The sequence below is a fragment of the Lissotriton helveticus genome, chromosome 9, assembly GCF_964261635.1.
Source record: "Lissotriton helveticus chromosome 9, aLisHel1.1, whole genome shotgun sequence".
Taxonomy (NCBI): domain Eukaryota; kingdom Metazoa; phylum Chordata; class Amphibia; order Caudata; family Salamandridae; genus Lissotriton; species Lissotriton helveticus.
This window is the reverse complement of record NC_136070.1, coordinates 570,553,491-570,574,180: the sequence shown is the minus strand read 5'-3', so window position 1 is coordinate 570,574,180 and position 20,690 is coordinate 570,553,491. Positions and strand designations below refer to the sequence as shown.

Sequence of the window (20,690 nt, the reverse complement as noted above, 5' to 3'; positions counted from 1 at the left end):
AGGGCTGCTCTGTGTCTTCATCCTTCTTGGGTCTGCAAGCAGCCGCTGCCTGGCACTGAAGCCTGATCTGTGCTGATCTAATCTGCAGGGCTGATCTGTCTCATAATCCTTCTTGGGTCTGCAAGCAGCCGCTGCCTGCCACTGAAGCCTAGTTCCCTTCACAGCAGCACGGCAGACACGCACATGCCGCACTGCCGATCTGTGCTGATCTAATATGCAGGGCTGCTCTGTGTCTTCATCCTTCTTGGGTCTGCAAGCAGCCGCTGCCTGGCACTGAAGCCTGATCTGTGCTGATCTAATCTGCAGGGCTGATCTGTCTCATCATCCTTCTTGGGTCTGCAAGCAGCCGCTGCCTGCCACTGAAGACTAGTTCCCTTCACAGCAGCACGGCAGACACGCACATGCCGCACTGCCGATCTGTGCTGATCTAATATGCAGGGCTGCTCTGTGTCTTCATCCTTCTTGGGTCTGCAAGCAGCCGCTGCCTGGCACTGAAGCCTGATCTGTGCTGATCTAATCTGCAGGGCTGATCTGTCTCATCATCCTTCTTGGGTCTGCAAGCAGCCGCTGCCTGCCACTGAAGCCTAGTTCCCTTCACAGCAGCACGGCAGACACGCACACGCCGCACTGCCGATCTGTGCTGATCTAATCTGCAGGGCTGCTCTGTCTCATCATCCTTCTTGGGTCTGCAGGCAGCCGCTGCCTGCCACTGAAGCCTAGTTCCCTTCACAGCAGCACGGCAGACACGCACACGCCGCACTGCCGATCTGTGCTGATCTAATATGCAGGGCTGCTCTGTGTCTTCATCCTTCTTGGGTCTGCAAGCAACCGATGCCTGGCACTGAAGCCTGATCTGTGCTGATCTAATCTGCAGGGCTGATCTGTCTCATCATCCTTCTTGGGTCTGCAAGCAGCCGCTGCCTGCCACTGAAGCCTAGTTCCCTTCACAGCAGCACTGCAGACATGCACACGCCACACTGCTGATCTGTGCTGATCTAATATGCAGGGCTGCTCTGTGTCTTCATCGTTCTTGGGTCTGCAAGCAGCCGCTGCCTGGCACTGAAGCCTGATCTGCGCTGATCTAATCTGCAGGGCTGCTCTGTCTCATGATCCTTCTTGGGTCTGCAGGCAGCCGCTGCCTGCCACTGAAGCCTAGTTCCCTTCACAGCAGCACGGCAGACACGCACATGCCGCACTGCCGATCTGTGCTGATCTAATATGCAGGGCTGCTCTGTGTCTTCATCCTTTTTGGGTCTGCAAGCAGCCGATGCCTGGCACTGAAGCCTGATCTGTGCTGATCTAATCTGCAGGGCTGCTCTGTCTCATCATCCTTCTTGGGTCTGCAGGCAGCCGCTGCCTGCCACTGAAGCCTAGTTCCCTTCACAGCAGCACGGCAGACACGCACACGCCGCACTGCGGATCTGTGCTGATCTAATATGCAGGGCTGCTCTGTGTCTTCATCCTTCTTGGGTCTGCAAGCAGCCGCTGCCTGACACTGAAGCCTGATCTGTGCTGATCTAATCTGCAGGGCTGATCTGTCTCATCATCCTTCTTGGGTCTGCAAGCAGCCGCTGCCTGCCACTGAAGCCTAGTTCCCTTCACATCAGCACGGCAGACACGCACACGCCGCACTGCCGATCTGTGCTGATCTAATATGCAGGGCTGCTCTGTGTCTTCATCCTTCTTGGGTCTGCAAGCAGCCGCTGCCTGGCACTGAAGCCTGATCTGTGCTGATCTAATCTGCAGGGCTGATCTGTCTCATAATCCTTCTTGGGTCTGCAAGCAGCCGCTGCCTGCCACTGAAGCCTAGTTCCCTTCACAGCAGCACGGCAGACACGCACATGCCGCACTGCCGATCTGTGCTGATCTAATATGCAGGGCTGCTCTGTGTCTTCATCCTTCTTGGGTCTGCAAGCAGCCGCTGCCTGGCACTGAAGCCTGATCTGTGCTGATCTAATCTGCAGGGCTGATCTGTCTCATCATCCTTCTTGGGTCTGCAAGCAGCCGCTGCCTGCCACTGAAGACTAGTTCCCTTCACAGCAGCACGGCAGACACGCACATGCCGCACTGCCGATCTGTGCTGATCTAATATGCAGGGCTGCTCTGTGTCTTCATCCTTCTTGGGTTCGCAACCAGCCTGTGGAAAAGTAAATTTTGCCATGTTATATGTGCCTACGTGTTCCTCATCGTATGTTATATGTGCATGACCGATATGCATGTATCCCCCTATGATCGATTAAAGACGCGATTATAGTCGTGTCCAGCTCTAGTATGCCAGTTTCCAATCTTCGTGAAAACAACGAATATTAGGCCTATGTAAACCTATGTTGCCACATTTTACAGTGTGCACGTTAATTCATTGAATTGTCCCCGTTTCTAGGCCTCAAAAGGGCCCGGATACCAGATTCAGCTCCTGTCTCCTGAACCCTCTCCGAGGAACGATACAGCCCCCACCTGCATCCCTGACCCTTCACTTACTTCCTGCCTCACAGTGCCCGGCCCGGCCTGGCTCTGCCTGCCTGTCTGCCAAGAGTATGTTATGCTTCTAGTTATCAGTCCAGTCCTCCTTCTCTGCATTCCTAAGCTACTGAATCGCATCAATAGTTTCAGCCATAGTCTAGCCTTCCTGTCTCCATGTAAGAGAAATACTGTATTAATATTCATAGAATATTCCTCGCACACGCAATACATGTAGAATAATGCATGCACCAGCCTTAGTGTCAAGTAGCCTTTACCCTGATAACTTTTGGATTCTATCAACATGTTCTCCAAACACCAGATACCAGATATGCCTTAGGTACATGTCGCCCTGACTTCGCAGACTTTAGTCTCCTCTTCTAGCACAGAAGTCATAGCCCCCAGTTCTCCCTAGTAACACGTCATTGCCCGTTTGCGCGCACCACTAGGTTAAAGGTCCCAGCTGCTCAGGTAGCCCCCTCCATGTTTCCGCCCCATTTATGACATTTCTGTTACGTTTACATCACATGTCTATGTATACGCCCTGTACACGCCTCTTGTTACACCTACTTTATGCCTTATCTTTCGCGACTGCTAATAGTCACGCCTACTGCTACGCCTACTGTATTGAATGTAATGCAATTGTTTTGATATATATATCATGTACTGTTAATGTGATGTACCCATTATAGCGCTCATCCCATTCCTGCCCCCGGCAGCTGCCATCCTATTCCCATGCAGGCTGTCCTGTTCCTGTCCTTTATGCCTGATTAAAGCCTGTAGACTCAAGATACCTCGAATCCTGTCTCTTATTTATTGAGCTATCTGTTTATATGAGTATCCTGAAAAATAGTACCGGTAATTAATTATTTATTTACCACATAATGGCGCCCGAATAGGGACTTGCCCTTTCCCCACGCGCCGGCGAAGCCACGCAGGCCCCCTGACCCTCTGCAGCCGTGACGGAACCATCCTGCGCACCGGCAGATATTTCTGCTTCAAGTATCCCTCAGGTCCACGGAGGAGACGGAGGTTGCGGTCCAGCATCCAGACGAGGCGGTGTGGAACGCGGCGAGTCCCGACCAGAGCCCAAGCCGAGAGTACAAGGTCCGAGGTATCCGGAGGCCCACCTGTAACTGAAGTCCGAAGTTTGTAGTCCGACGTCGTAGTAGTCCAGTCCAGTCCAGTCCGAGGCCTTCCGTTCTTGCTGCCCGGTGAGTACCGTTGCTGGGGTAGTATCTAGACAGAGTCAATTAATTTGTCTCTGGTCCGTGGGTTTGGGTACACAGATCCAACACGAAGTATCCACCTAGGTGGATGCGGGTCCTGACGTGTCTCTTTATGGGACCGGTATGTTTCGTACTGTTTCAGCAGTGCATCTAGTAATTCTAGTAAGTTCTGTTCTCGAGAAATTCATGTGTTTCTGTTCTCAGTATTCCAGGTAATATTCTGTCCGAACTGTTATTTTAAATGTTATTTCAATGTGTTTTCAATGTCGTGGTATGAGTGATTTGTTCTTCCAGTTATTATTGTGTTTATCGTGTATTGTATTGTGGTCAGATTCAAGTACAGAATGCCTCTATTCTCCAAATTACGTCAGTTAAAAACCAGAAAAGGGCTGCTCGAGGAAGCAGTCCCTGTCCCTCCTAGGGACAGTCCAGGACATTTTATGTATCACAAGCATGGCTTAAGTGCCATAATATATCTAGACTTATGGTCTGATTATACCAGACATCTCGAAGAAAAATATAGATGGCCTGTATCAGGCACATGGGATGCCGAGTGCATCATGCGAGTAGAAGAAGCATTATGGAAAAAGAAAGCCAGACAGTCCCAGAAAGATGCCATCGAGTTATGGCGCAAAGAATCTCATAAAAGAACCGAAAAAGAATTCAGAAAAACAGAATTAAGTAGAGAATCCTCAGAGAAAGCCCAAGAAAGGGAATTAATCGAAGAAGGTGAACGAGTTAGAACAGAACAGTCAGACAGACAGAAAAATGCCCTTATTAAGGGTATGTATCCTCTTCTTGCTGAGGGCTTGCCAAAGGCAACCCCGGAGGCATCCAGTAATTTTCCGCCATCACTAGTTCCGACTAAGCTACGTCATAAACCGACCGCAGCTGATATTTTTCTTTCGTCCTATTTGGACGACACAGTCCCAGAATATGCAAATCCTGTTCCGCCAGCTCCTGTAAATAATGTAATTCCTGTTCTACATCAGTCACTCTGCCAGCACGTACAGTACCCACCGACGATTCCAGTTTAGGAGCCGCGGGGGGGAGTTCTCCTCGTACCCCGCCTCAACACAGACGTATGACGCTACATGAACTAGCGTTACAGTGTACGCCAAAAGTTCATACCTATGTAGATATCAAGCGAGCACTTACTGAATGTCGTTATGATCCAGTTCCAGGCGATGGCCACATGGTCATATATTCATTACGTTTAAGACGGGTGACCGACTATTTGGACACCCTGCCCGATATGAAAGAACATCTAGACAGAATATATCGTTTTATCCGTACAGGAGTGAATCCAGAAAGTATTCACGAAGCTATGGTTCAAAGAAAAGTCGAGACTCAGCTCATGCTTCTAAAGTTTTTAATTAACTGTTTAATAAGGGAACAAGATTATCTGGAAAAAGATCAGGAAGAAATGAAAGTCCTGACCAGGTGGAGTGACCATATAGCCGAAGGAAAACACAAGACACAGAACAGTATAGAGAGTATGTACAAGAAAATAAGAAAAGAAATTGTAAGTATACACGAGAAAGAAAGAGTATGTAGAGCAACCGAGAAAGAGAATGACTCTTCCAGTGAAGAGGTAGACAGCGAGAATCCCGACAGAATAGCGTATGTAGGTAGAACTAGACTTTCCGACCGATATTCACGCCAAGACTACAAGAAAGTTTTTCCTTCTCCAGTACCAGAACAGGGTTCCCTTGAACAAGTATTCCAAGCTACCGATCAAATCCTGAAATCACGAATAGGCTATAGTGAGCTTAGTACAATGCATGAACAAGAACTAGCCCGATCAGCAGTCCGATGGACTACTGATTCTACCACTTTTCCAGACGAAATAGTGGCACAAATGTTTCTGAAATTGCCCCCACCCGAGCAGCGACTGGTGGGTGTGTATATGATCCAGCACCTCATTACACTGTATGAGGGACAGCATTCTGATCCAGGTCCGTTACATGATGTTTTGAACGAGTTACTCCAGTATAGATGGAGAGGTTTAGGTACTGATTTAATTAGTATCTTCCTAGAACAGCGCCACAAATATCGAACGTTTTTAAATCCGCATTTTGTTCATGTCTCACCCCCAGAAAGTAAATCATTCTACATAGATAGACAGCATCCGTTACGAGAAGTACACCCAGTTAGGACAGCGGGTGGTGATCTAGAACGAGTATTTGTTTACACCCCTATCACAAAGATGGAACTCTTAGAGATGAAGAAGTTAATTCCCTGTCATGACAAAGATCCAGCAGGGTTCCATCGAGAATTAAAAGACATGCTCCGTATGGGAGAATACACGTATCCGGATATCATTAAAATGTTAAAGGTCCTGTTGCCTGCGGGCATATATGAAAAACTCAAAGAAAAAGAATGGGAGGTGGGAGAGAAAAAGATAGATTGGACAGCTTTAGAAGCTGAAGATAATACACGAGTACCAGGTACCGGTCTTGGGGATAAAGCTAAAGAATTGCCAGAGTTATTGATACAAGTTTTGCCAAGACTATTAGCCACGAAAAAGGAAGACTGGGATGCCATTTCAGCCTGTAAACAGAAACAAGACGAAGATACCAGTGATTTTTATTCTAGATTTGAGAAATGTTTTATTATTAACAGTGGTTTGAAAACAAGTAGCGAGTCATACCCTCATCTTTTTGTTACCAAACTAGTAGAGAATTCAAGTCCACAAGTTAAAAATCGAGTATTAAAAGTCGAAAGTACCTGGCAAGCTAATACTCCGTCACAAATGTTACAAATGCTCCAGTACCACTAGAACAGAATCAGGGAAGAGCAAGAACACGAAAGGAGACGTATGAAAGACACGAAAATGAAAGTATTAGTTGCACAATCTGTTCCCCAAGACAGTCAGAAGAGGGGTCCGAATCAAGCCAGTCATCCTGCAGTTCCCGTTAAAGGGACCTGCAATTATTGTAAACAGCCAGGTCATTTTATAAACGAGTGTGCAGTACTGAAACACAACATAGCTACTGGTAAGACTAAAGAAAGACCACGTCCGCCTAGACAAGAACAAGTTTCGCAGACTTCTCAGCCACCACAGAATGCACAACAGACAGTTACAGTACCGCAGCCTATAGCTGCAACACAGCACGTTACACAGCAAATGTACCAGTATGCACAGTCCGAGTATCCAGATTATCAGCCGTATTCATGAAACAGCCTAGAGAGGGAGGTAGGCTTGCCTCTCATCGAGATACATGTAGATCAAGAGGGTCCCTATGTACACAGTCAAGTATTAGGGAAAGACAGAAAGTTTTTGATTGATACAGGGGCAAGTAGGACTACCATCAGTCATGACGAGGTTCCAGGGGCTCCGCTCTCAGGCTCTAGAAATGTTTCCCTTGGATTTTCAGGAAAGCCTATTGTTAATGAAATTTCGAAACCAGTTTCTCTAGAAGTTGGTCCATTGTCTCGAACTACTGATTTGTTACTTACGAAGTCATGTCCAGAAAATTTGTTAGGCATTAGGACATTGAAAGAGTTAGGAGCAGTTATATGCTGCTCCCCAGAAGGAGTGCGATTGTTCCTGAGAGACTTTAAAGGTCATTATGTATTACGCGATTTTGATCCAAGATTATCGAATGTACCACAGCATTTATGGGCGCAAGGTCCAACTGATGTAGGTTGTATGCAGATCACACCCCATCGTGTGACTCTGAAGCAAGGTATAGTTTTGCCACGAATCAGACAGTACAGATTGCCACCTGAGGCTGTAGCAGCCTTATCCAAAATTATTGACGAACTTATTGCTCAAGGAGTGGTTGTAGAAACTGACTCCAATGTATGTAATTCTCCTATCATTCCAGTCATGAAACGTACTGATCCAAATGCACCTCCAGTATATCGATTAGTGATTGACCTTCGAGAACTTAATAAATGTATTATTCCTCAGTACCCAGTAGTCCCAGATATTTCATCCCTATTGACAGCTATTGATTCTGAAGCTACGTTCTTTACAGTCATCGATCTCAAGAACGCATTTTTCAGTGTTCCCATTCATCCAGACAGCCAGTACCTTTTCGGTTTTTGTTTAAATGGAAGGAGCTATAAATTTACACGAGCTCCTCAAGGTTTCACGGAAAGTCCTAGCATTTACAGTCAAGCACTTAAAAGACAACTAGACAATATTCACATGCCAACTGACACTGCCCTGCTCCAGTATGTCGATGATCTACTGATCACAGCCCGTTCTGAACGTGACTGCGAGCGAGCGTCACTTACAGTCCTGTATTTTCTGGCCGAGATGGGGCACAAGGTGTCCCCTTCCAAATTACAATTCTGTGTCCAGCAAGTGGTCTACTTAGGACACTTACTGTCCAAGAGGGGTAGGCAGTTGACACCTGACCGTATCCAGTTAATAGCACATCTTCCACAGCCCAAGACCCAGAAGGAGGTACGAGCTTTTATTGGCCTTACTTCTTACTGCAGACAATGGATTCCTCAGTATGCATTTCTAGCCAAGCCACTGATACAGTTAACGACACAGGAGGCAGCCGTATCGACTGTCCTCCCTTGGACCCAGGAACATACACTTGTTTTTAATGAGTTAAAGAAAGCCTTATGTAAAGCACCTGTTCTAGCAACACCGAACTACAGTAAGCCTTTTACACTTTTTGTTACTGAACGCGAAGGTACTGCATTATCCGTTCTCACACAAGATCAAGCAGGACAATACAAGCCCTGTGCTTATTTTTCTAGCACATTAGATCCAGTGGCCCAGGCTCTGCCTGCGTGCCTCAAGTCAGTTGCAGCCACAGCACTAGCTATCAGACAAAGTGATTCCATAGTGTTAGGACACTCCCTGACAGTACAAGTTCCACATTCCGTGGAAGTTCTTTTAAACCGAACCCAGACTCAGCACTTGACAATTGCACGTTTAACAGGTTATGAACTGACACTGTTCCAGCCACACATAGAAATCAGACGCTGCAACATTCTGAATCCTGCTACACTGTTACCCTCAGTTACTTCTAATCCCGCCACACATGAATGTGTGGAAGTTGTTAACACTATGACAAAGCCAAGACAAGACCTGACAGATATTGCATTACCTAATCCCGACCTGACACTTTATGTGGATGGTTCATGTATGAGAACAAGTACAGGAGAACTAGTAGCCGCGTATGCAGTGACTACTGAAACTGAAGTTATAGAAACACACCGTATTGACACTCTGTCTGCTCAAGCAGCAGAGCTCGTTGCTCTGACTCAAGCCTGCATACGTGCCAAGAACCTGAAAGTTAACATATACACAGATTCACGTTATACATTCGGAGTCGTACACGACTTTGGAGTGCTCTGGCAAGAGAGAGGTTTCATGACTTCTCATGGAACCAAGATCCAACATGGTCTCCTCATTCAAGCTTTGTTAGAAGCAATCCATTTACCGACAGCTATCGCTATCATGAAGTGCAAAGCACATACGAAAGTCACTGATATCATTTCCCAAGGTAACGATCTAGCCGATAGAACAGCCAAGCTTACAGCTCAGACTCCAGACATTCCAGTTAACACAACACTGACACACACTCCAGATCAGACTACTTGTATGACTGTTAAGGACCCTACACAAGATGTCATAGACATACAGTTACATGCTACTCCCGAAGAAATCAAGAAATGGTCCGAACAAGGAGGGGTCCAGACAGATCAGGGATGGTTGACGAAGGGAAAAGCCACATGGTTTCTCCCCGACTCTATGGTTCAAGTCATTATTAATACCGCACATAGTCCAGCACATCTAGGAGAAAAAGCTATGTTAGACAGTATTCAGAACCTCTGGTTCAACAAGCACTTACGAGCTGCAGCCAAGCAGAAAGTCCGTACCTGTATGATATGTTGTCAGTTCAATCCAGGTAAAAGTGTCCCGGTGGAACAAGGTGGATTCCAACCTCCTGACCACCCTTTTGAAGTCCTCCAGATGGATTATATTCAGATGGAGCGATGTTGAGGTTTCAAGTATGTCCTCGTAGTTGTATGCGCTCTGTCCAGGTGGACAGAAGCATATCCAGTCCCAGATTACACAGCTGCGACCACTGCCAGGCAGTTGGTTCGTGAATTCTTTCCCCGCTATGGACTCCCTAGGGTCGTGTATTCAGATAACGGCCAGCCATTCTCATCTGAACTTATGAAACATGTTTCCCTTCTGTTAGGGTACCAGTGGAAGTTCCATTGTGTACGCCATCCTGAAGCAGCCGGTCTCGTAGAGAGACATAACCAGACTCTGAAAATCCGCATTGCAAAAGTTTGTAAAGAAAAAGGTGTAGACTGGCTAATTGCTCTGCCAGTTGCTCTATTTTACATGCGAATGGTCGCACATTCTAGATCAGGTCTGTCCCCGTATGAGGTCGTATTCGGCCGTCCTCCTAATATGTGGGGTACACCTCGACCCCGCAGTATTACAGATGTTTCCAGTAATATGCTGACAGATTACCTAGCTTCCTTGATGTCTGCCCTACACTCTTGTCATTCACAGGTTGCCGCCGCATTTCCAGACAACACCGAGGTGAAACCGCATGAAGTCGTTCCCGGTGACCTCGTATTGGTGCGGAATTTTGATAGTTCAAGTCCGCTGGAGCCCCGCTGGAAGGAGCCCCGCATGATCTTACTAACAACAAGGACCGCAGTCAAGCTAGAGGGAAGAAAAGGATGGGTCCATCTGAGCCATATAAAGAAGTTTCATGGAGTACCAGAAAAGACTTTTGCTAAGGACTGCCTTATTCCAAAGGACTGCCCAGATACAGACTCTGAATCGAAAGTTCCCCTGTTAGAGAAAACTCCGCAGCAGGAGTATAAACAGAAACTCAGGTCTAGTAAAATAAGTCAGCCAGTTTAATTGTTTAAGTCCCTCTCGGGTGAAGCGGTTAGACAGGTTCCTGACATGTATGAGATAGACCCCCATAGTGAGAGAGTTAGTCAAAACTCTAAAAGATGTATTATTATTCTATGTTTTCTATTATTTTTGAGTCTTATGGTTACCTGCACAAGTTATGCTTTACATTTATGTTTTCCTATTTCACATGTACATATGTTTTCTAATACTACAGTAGAGCACACATTTAGTGATCTGCCTCCTCACGAGTTATCCTATCGTCTTGCTATGCGAAATAATACATTCATCAGAATGTTACACTATTCACACCAGACCAGCAATGCCACTAATTGTTGGGTGTGTGGTCGACTCCCCCCTTTCCAGACACCGAAGGGAGTTCTGCCACTCTTTCCTTATCCATTTTCACATAATGGTTCATGTGGAGCATGGTCCACGTTAACGTCATCCTCAACTGATATGTCCCTTCTTAATAGAACATGTTTCCCAGACAAGCAAGGTCTTTCCCATAGAACAGGGTTAGATCTAGAAAATGAAGTGTATGATCTAGGTAATTATTCCTCGAATTTCATGGTCCTGAATGTTCAATCCGATACTACTCCAGATCTACCTGCTATTTCAGTACTACCAGTCAAAGGCGAATTATGTGTCAGAAAGAATGGTTCCGCACATGTAGGACATAGTGATTGTACTACTATGGTCGAGTATAGTGACAGTGGGAAATCCATTTTCAAAGCCTCACGTCATTCTTATTTTGTTTGTGGTCAGACCGCATATGTTCGTCTGCCCCTCGATTGGGATGGAACATGTTACATTGCCTTCCTACTGCCACCAGTTTTCCTAGCCCCATCCAATTATCATAGAAACACACATCTAGTACACGTCAGACATAGAAGAGAGATCGAGTCCCCAATTGTCGATCAAACTGAAACTGCTCTAGAACAGTATACAGACTTCAATAGAGGTTTCTTTTTCTTTATTGGACCTATCCAGAATAGTAAGTTAATACGTAGGTTAACCAGAACCCTTGAAGCAGTAGTGAATGAGACTACTTCCGCTCTAGGTAATTTAACAGAAGAACAATCTGCTATGAGATTTGTCGTGCTCCAAAATCGTCTCGTTCTTGACGTCATACTGGCCGATAGAGGAGGAGCTTGTAGAGTCATCGGATCTAGTTGCTGCATTTTCATTCCTAATAACGCGCCGTCTGTTTATTCAGCTATAACCAGACTTCATGAAATTGCCCGTCAGTTACATCAGAATCCAGGCACCTGGACATGGTCCGGTTGGCTCTGGAGTATCATATCTGCCTGGGGATGGAAAGTATTGTCATTCCTAGGTATAGCAGTAATGATTATATTCAGTTGCTGCCTCTGTATACAATGTGGCCCTGCGATTTGCGGCATTTGTGCTACATCCTGTATTCCTAGTCCTAAGTCCCGTTCCAAGACAATTCGAGACGAGCAAATGATGCTATATGAAATGATAGATGGTATCATGAATATTGATGTTTCCTGATGGAAACGTAGGGCACAAGGAGGGAATGTGGAAAAGTAAATTTTGCCATGTTATATGTGCCTACGTGTTCCTCATCGTATGTTATATGTGCATGACCGATATGCATGTATCCCCCTATGATCGATTAAAGACGCGATTATAGTCGTGTCCAGCTCTAGTATGCCAGTTTCCAATCTTCGTGAAAACAACGAATATTAGGCCTATGTAAACCTATGTTGCCACATTTTACAGTGTGCACGTTAATTCATTGAATTGTCCCCGTTTCTAGGCCTCAAAAGGGCCCGGATACCAGATTCAGCTCCTGTCTCCTGAACCCTCTCCGAGGAACGATACAGCCCCCACCTGCATCCCTGACCCTTCACTTACTTCCTGCCTCACAGTGCCCGGCCCGGCCTGGCTCTGCCTGCCTGTCTGCCAAGAGTATGTTATGCTTCTAGTTATCAGTCCAGTCCTCCTTCTCTGCATTCCTAAGCTACTGAATCGCATCAATAGTTTCAGCCATAGTCTAGCCTTCCTGTCTCCATGTAAGAGAAATACTGTATTAATATTCATAGAATATTCCTCGCACACGCAATACATGTAGAATAATGCATGCACCAGCCTTAGTGTCAAGCAGCCTTTACCCTGATAACTTTTGGATTCTATCAACATGTTCTCCAAACACCAGATACCAGATATGCCTTAGGTACATGTCGCCCTGACTTCGCAGACTTTAGTCTCCTCTTCTAGCACAGAAGTCATAGCCCCCAGTTCTCCCTAGTAACACGTCATTGCCCGTTTGCGCGCACCACTAGGTTAAAGGTCCCAGCTGCTCAGGTAGCCCCCTCCATGTTTCCGCCCCATTTATGACATTTCTGTTACGTTTACATCACATGTCTATGTATACGCCCTGTACACGCCTCTTGTTACACCTACTTTATGCCTTATCTTTCGCGACTGCTAATAGTCACGCCTACTGCTACGCCTACTGTATTGAATGTAATGCAATTGTTTTGATATATATATCATGTACTGTTAATGTGATGTACCCATTATAGCGCTCATCCCATTCCTGCCCCCGGCAGCTGCCATCCTATTCCCATGCAGGCTGTCCTGTTCCTGTCCTTTATGCCTGATTAAAGCCTGTAGACTCAAGATACCTCGAATCCTGTCTCTTATTTATTGAGCTATCTGTTTATATGAGTATCCTGAAAAATAGTACCGGTAATTAATTATTTATTTACCACAAGCCGCTGCCTGGCACTGAAGCCTGATCTGTGCTGATCTAATCTGCAGGGCTGCTCTGTCTCATCATCCTTCTTGGGTCTGCAGGCAGCCGCTGCCTGCCACTGAAGACTAGTTCCCTTCACAGCAGCACGGCAGACACGCACACGCCGCACTGCCGATCTGTGCTGATCTAATATCCAGGGCTGCTCTGTGTCTTCATCCTTCTTGGGTCTGCAAGCAGCCGATGCCTGGCACTAAAGCCTGATCTGTGCTGATCTAATCTGCAGGGCTGATCTGTCTCATCATCCTTCTTGGGTCTGCAAGCAGCCGCTGCCTGCCACTGAAGACTAGTTCCCTTCACAGCAGCACGGCAGACACGCACACGCCGCACTGCCGATCTGTGCTGATCTAATATCCAGGGCTGCTCTGTGTCTTCATCCTTCTTGGGTCTGCAAGCAGCCGCTGCCTGGCACTGAAGCCTGATCTGTGCTGATCTAATCTGCAGGGCTGATCTGTCTCATCATCCTTCTTGGGTCTGCAAGCAGCCGCTGCCTGCCACTGAAGCCTAGTTCCCTTCACAGCAGCACGGCAGACACGCACATGCCGCACTGCCGATCTGTGCTGATCTAATATGCAGGGCTGCTCTGTGTCTTCATCCTTCTTGGGTCTGCAACCAGCCGCTGCCTGGCACTGAAGCCTGATCTGTGCTGATCTAATCTGCAGGGCTGCTCTGTCTCATCATCCTTCTTGGGTCTGCAGGCAGCCGCTGCCTGCCACTGAAGCCTAGTTCCCTTCACAGCAGCACGGCAGACACGCACATGCCGCACTGCCGATCTGTGCTGATCTAATATGCAGGGCTGCTCTGTGTCTTCATCCTTCTTGGGTCTGCAAGCAGCCGATGCCTGGCACTGAAGCCTGATCTGTGCTGATCTAATCTGCAGGGCTGCTCTGTCTCATCATCCTTCTTGGGTCTGCAGGCAGCCGCTGCCTGCCACTGAAGCCTAGTTCCCTTCACATCAGCATGGCAGACACGCACACGCCGCACTGCCGATCTGTGCTGATCTAATATGCAGGGCTGCTCTGTGTCTTCATCCTTCTTGGGTCTGCAAGCAGCCGATGCCTGGCACTGAAGCCTGATCTGTGCTGATCTAATCTGCAGGGCTGATCTGTCTCCTCATCCTTCTTGGGTCTGCAAGCAGCCGCTGCCTGCCACTGAAGCCTAGTTCCCTTCACAGCAGCACGGCAGACACGCACATGCCGCACTGCCGATCTGTGCTGATCTAATATGCAGGGCTGCTCTGTGTCTTCATCCTTCTTGGGTCTGCAACTAGCCGCTGCCTGGCACTGAAGCCTGATCTGTGCTGATCTAATCTGCAGGGCTGATCTGTCTCATCATCCTTCTTGGGTCTGCAAGCAGCCGCTGCCTGCCACTGAAGCCTAGTTCCCTTCACAGCAGCACGGCAGACACGCACATGCCGCACTGTCGACCTGTGCTGATCTAATATGCAGGGCTGCTCTGTGTCTTCATCCTTCTTGGGTCTGCAACCAGCCGCTGCCTGGCACTGAAGCCTGATCTGTCCTGATCTAATCTGCAGGGCTGCTCTGTGTCTTCATCCTTCTTGGGTCTGCAAGCAGCCGCTGCCTGCCACTGAAGCCTGATCTGTGCTGATCTAATCTGCAGGGCTGATCTGTCTCATCATCCTTCTTGGGTCTGCAAGCAGCCGCTGCCTGCCACTGAAGCCTAGTTCCCTTCACAGCAGCACGGCAGACACGCACACGCCGCACTGCCGATCTGTGCTGATCTAATATGCAGGGCTGCTCTGTGTCTTCATCCTTCTTGGGTCTGCAACCAGCCGCTGCCTGGCACTGAAGCCTGATCTGTGCTGATCTAATCTGCAGGGCTGCTCTGTCTCATCATCCTTCTTGGGTCTGCAGGCAGCCGCTGCCTGCCACTGAAGCCTAGTTCCCGTCACAGCAGCACGGCAGACACGCACACGCCGCACTGCCGATCTGTGCTGATCTAATATGCAGGGCTGCTCTGTGTCTTCATCCTTCTTGGGTCTGCAAGCAACCGATGCCTGGCACTGAAGCCTGATCTGTGCTGATCTAATCTGCAGGGCTGCTCTGTCTCATCATCCTTCTTGGGTCTGCAGGCAGCCGCTGCCTGCCACTGAAGCCTAGCAGCACGCATGTGGCACACTCCAGATCTGATACATGATATTCTCTAAATTGTGTTGATGGAATTTTCAGAGCTACCCATGCTAATACAAAGTGATCCTGTGCAGTTACAGGCGAGCACAATCATTGTGTAACTCATTTGGTAATCTGTATTTAAATACTGCCTCTTTTTCAGCCACAAAAAGGCTGCAGACGAACGCGCGCCCTATACATGCAATGCAGAATGGTGAACGCGCTCCCACCATCTGGATTGCATTAGAAGGGCACCCTGACAGCTCCTAATTAAAATTAATGGTCTGCTGTGCGCGAAACCGCACAGAAAATGCCAAAAATGGCGGACGAACATTACATATGCCCTATCGCATCAAGACTACTAAAAAAACAGCACCGCGAGGACCAATCACCATTCAGATTATAAAATAAAGCACTGCAAATGCTCGAGCAAAGAAGAATTTTTCCAGCATGAGCCAGAAACCCGCTACAATACGGCTCGCAGCTCCTCCCCACTTCGTGGTGACGTCGCCGAGCCCATAAAAAGGCTAAGGAAGGACAAATGTAAATTTGCAAGGGTGTGGGGTGGCGTGTCTGTGCCATGGTATATCAGGCAAGGGCAGGTTTACTCAAAGCTATTGAAGAAGTAATTACTCTAGGAGACCGTGTACAACTTCAAGCTTTTCTAGGCATGTATGATTTTTACGCCAAATCTACCCACAATTTTGCCACCAAAGCGGAGCCTCTTCTTGCTTTGTTGAAAAAAACATTTCCCAAAAATTAAGAAGGAACTTTCTAGTGTTCCTCTTCTCAGCATGTATCAACCTTGCAAATCTTGATCCATAAATGATGAAGTAAATGATGTTGGACTCTGTACAGTTTGGTCTCAGGGAAAGGGGACGTCAGACTGTGTTACGTCATTTGCCTCATGCAAACTTAAACCTCAGAAACAACTCAACTAAGTGATTGAGCATGAGGTATTTGCTTGTACCTGGGAAGTTGAACACTTTAATGCTGATGTGTGGGGAGTGAAATGTCTCTTAAGTACAAATCACAAGCCATTAGTGCCTATCACAAGTGGTTCCAACATTCATTCCACAAAGGCCACAGCCACACTGGTGTGGTTGAGTGTCAAACTTCTGGAGTATCATTTTTGTGCGGAATTCATACCTGACAGAAGAAAGAAGAAACCAGACTATCTTTCTAACCTTCTTGTGTCTGAAGATGATAATGAGAAAATGTTGGATGAGCAACAAGATGTAGACTGCCTGGTGGCAAGTGTGGCCTGGCAAGTGTGGCCTGGAATGAGACAAAATAGCAAGATGTACTTGTTTGTGATTCTTCTTTGAATATGGTCATGAATTACATGAGGAATGGATGGCCTTGGGAAGAGAATGTTTCTGTAGAACTGTAATCATTTAGTACTGTGCAGACTGAATTATTTTTCAAGTCCAGATTGTTATTTAAAACTTATAAATTGAGTCTGCCGTATTCTGCATGAAATGCACTGTTGGGCATTGGTCATGAGGGGCCTTTAGGTATGACTCTCAACAAAAAGGGACTAAGAGAAACCTGATGGTGGACAGACATGGCCAGAGATGTTTGATAGAAAATATGCCATTAGTGCAAGACAGCAGCAAATGGAACATTTGATGGACGTAATGCTGAATGATGCAAACATTCATTACAGTCAAACAGATCTGGGTTTAATCCATCGTTCTTTTGCTCACCACGCCACCCCAGTCTGGACCTAGCCATATGCAAATTAGTCTTGACCCTGTTCCTCATGATAACAGTCCAGCACAAACTTCCAAGCCAGGTCCTCCTTGGACCGGAAACAAGCATCCTGGGACCGGTTTCGGAGCATCACGCCTCATCAGCCAGGCTAGCTTTAATCCAGTGGAGCAGTGAGCATGGGACCCATGTCTGGGCATACCCTTTCCACTTACGGTGACAAAAGCAAAAGGAACAAATGATGGAGGGAATGCTGAACAATGCAAACATTCACCCTCACAAAGAACTGGGTTTAATCCATTGTTCCAGATATGACAAAGGTCTCAAGCGTGTTACACCGCCCATGCACAAGGTTGGGGGCCCAGAGAAGGCATGGGACAGTATTAGTCCGGATTTCTTTGGTCCATTTTTCCTACTACCCAACAGTTTGCAATAGTCTTGGTTGATCACCTGTCCAAGTGGTTGCAAGTGAAGTTCACGCATGAAACTAACACCAAAGCTTTTTTTTTTATTTCTCACTGATGGGTTTTCTAGGGAGGGTTTTCCTGCTAAATTGATATTGGATAACGTTGTGCAGTAGTGGTTCCTGCGAAATGAAGGACGTTTTACGTTGTGCAGGCATTAAATACAAAAGGTGCAGTGTATATCATCCCCAGAGCAATGACTAGATAGATAGGCGGAATAAACTGGTCATCGAGTGTATTAGGTCAGTGGTGATTTAAGGTGTGGATTTTGATAATGCGGTCCATGCTTTGTTATGGTCTTACCGCAACACCACACACAGTGTAACTGGAATCTCACCGTTTGGAGCTCTAAGGGGCAGAACTGGACAAGATCTTCTCAAACTTACTTGGTTGAGCAAATTGCCTAGGATAATTGTCTCACACAGAATTGAATATGACATTAGGAAAATGTGTTCCAACATACATCTTAGCCAGAGGAGGAGCGAACATTGGTTTGGTTTTATTAATAGATCAAAGGCTTTGTTTTTTTTCAAAAAGGGGATTGGGTTTGCATCAGATTACCCAATTGGAAGATGTTGAATGGAAGAGTGAGATTGGATTTACCATGTAAGATTGTGGAAATCAGTGAAGATGGATGTGCTGTAAAACTTATGAATGGACAATGGAAAAATTATCCATGTTTGGTCAAAGGCACAAAATATAGTCGGATGGTGTGTTGCATTTTATCTCTTATCAAGGTAATGGCAGATTGTCCAATGAAATGGTAACGTGTCGTCAGATGGGATCATGCACAATGTGTCTGGCCAAGGTACTACCAAGATGTCCAATAGAAATGTTAAATGTGCTAAATGTATACATATATATACGTTTCCACAGAAATTTACAGATTTTTAGGTCAATTAAATCTTTAGTTCAAACAGTTCTTACACCTTTTATATGTATTTTCCAGATACATTTAAACATTTAAAGATTTTGTTGTCAATTAAATCCTTAGATCAACAAGTCCTTACATCTTTATTTTTGATAATCATATTCATAATTCGAATTTTCTGTATTATTTTTATTTCTTGTTCTTTTGTTTCCTATTGTTAATTTGTTTCTACGTGCTGTCAGGGAAGGGCGAAGTGTGTTATGATCCTCCTCCCTGGTCTCTTCTTGTTATGGAAAGTGGAGCGTTTGTGTCCAGCATTCTCATTGTGAGAGAAGAGACCCAACGGAGAGAGGACAGTTGCTTTTCTCATTTCTCTAGTCAGCTCCTATTTACCTACTTACTTAATAAATAAGGATTATTTCCTTGCATTAACACTCTAGTGTGTACCTGTTGTTACACATTGCCCAAGGAAGTGCCCCATGTCAGTGTCTACGCCCCTGTGTCAATGTCCTGGTACCATCGCAAATAAGGAATAACTCCCCATTCATTCCTATGGGCCAAAAGGCCCATAGGAATGAATGGGGAGTATTCCTTATTTGCGATTAGCAATTTGCTACTCGCAAATAAGATAGCGATTTAAAGGGTGCCAGGGGTGTCCAAAGGACACCCTGTAGCACCCCTTAAATGCAAATTGAAACAGGTGTTGCGCACACACATGTCCAAAGGACATGTGTGTGTGCAACATGCAACTTAGAAAAATGCTTTTAAAAGCATTTTTGTACGTTTTCGCTATTTACCACGAGGTTTGACCTCGCGGTAAATAGCGGGCCGAAATTGCGAATTCGGAATTTTAAAATGGATGATGAATTGCATTTAAGGAATCTCAAATAGAGATTCCTTAAATGTAATTCCTCGCAAAATAGCGAAATCGCTATTACCGATTTTTGCATTAGGGATGATGAATCCCAAATGCAAAAATAGCGCTCGCAAAGGGCCAGATTCTCAGAATCTGGCCCTTTGCGAGCTGATTTCGGCTTGATGAATCAGGCTGTTAGTCCCCCTAAAGGCAGCTTCAAGTAACTATTAGTGCATAAAAGTGGAGTTAAGTGATGTGTGATGGATTAAAGGGTCCATTATGAGTTGGGAAGTAAGCCTTTTGCTTAAAGACCTGGTTACACACAAAAAGAGACAAATATAAAACAATGAAAGCTAGAAAATCACTTCCATAGAGTTAATTGAAGCATAAGTTGCACTTCTTAGTATTATTACGTCTTTATCATTTTCAGTTCCTGTCTCCGCCCTGCTAGAAGGAAATTATATGTGTGCTTGTTGAGAAGTGTTTGCTTTGTAGTGCAGAGTACAGCAGGTCTTGCACTTTAACTTTCATCCTTTCATTTGAATTGTGTTTTAAATGGGCTGGAAGGCAGTATGCCATGCATATTAAGTGCATAGAAATGTAACTAAATATAGGTTACGTATTAAAACTGACCATGATAATGGACCCTTGGAAAAGAATACTTTGATTAAAAGCATTTTAAATGTATTTCGCAATTGAAACTACACAAATAAGCATTGGCAAAGCCAATATGTCTCAGCCCTGGGACCTATTGGCTTTGCCAATGGGTTTTTAGCAATGTTGTACAGATTATTCAATGCTTTGTAGCATGGCTAAAGAAAAATTGAAAACCCCTTCTGTTGTAGGCATGCACTGCCTACAAAAGAATGTGGGCACGTTTTTTTTTTATTTACTGATCCAAGTTGGATCTTTAAATAAAAACAAAAAAACATGCAAAAGCATGAGTTTTTATAATGAGGGAGGAGAAAGCAACACGGAGGGCAGAAGCAGCGAAGGGGAAGTGGAGGAGGTGGAAGCAACATGTGGGGGGAAGTAACAGAAAGAACATGAATAGGGTGGAGAAAAACAAATGGGAGAGAGAGAGAGCAACGTGGTATGTGGGGCAGAAAAGCAAAGGGGTGAGAGAGAGAGAGAGCAATGTGAAGCTAGGATTAGAAGCACCGACACGTGATTAGGCAACACGGGCGGGAAGTACAGCAGGGCGAGCACATCACAGAGGAGGGTGGGAAAAGGCACAAGGGTGGAAGTGAACATGGAGCGTGGAAATGGAAGAGAAGCACATTAGGGAGCAAGCTAGAAAATACACGCACTCTTGTGGAGTGATTAAGAC

At 46.0% G+C, this 20,690-nt stretch overlaps 1 protein-coding gene across 1 annotated transcript in view; it reads right to left on the bottom strand.

Moving 5' to 3' along the window:
* LOC144782848 (potassium channel subfamily K member 13-like) overlaps positions 1-20,690 on the bottom strand; it is a 105,019-nt gene that overhangs the window by 66,133 nt on the left and 18,196 nt on the right. The gene's annotated exons all lie outside the window — the stretch shown is intronic.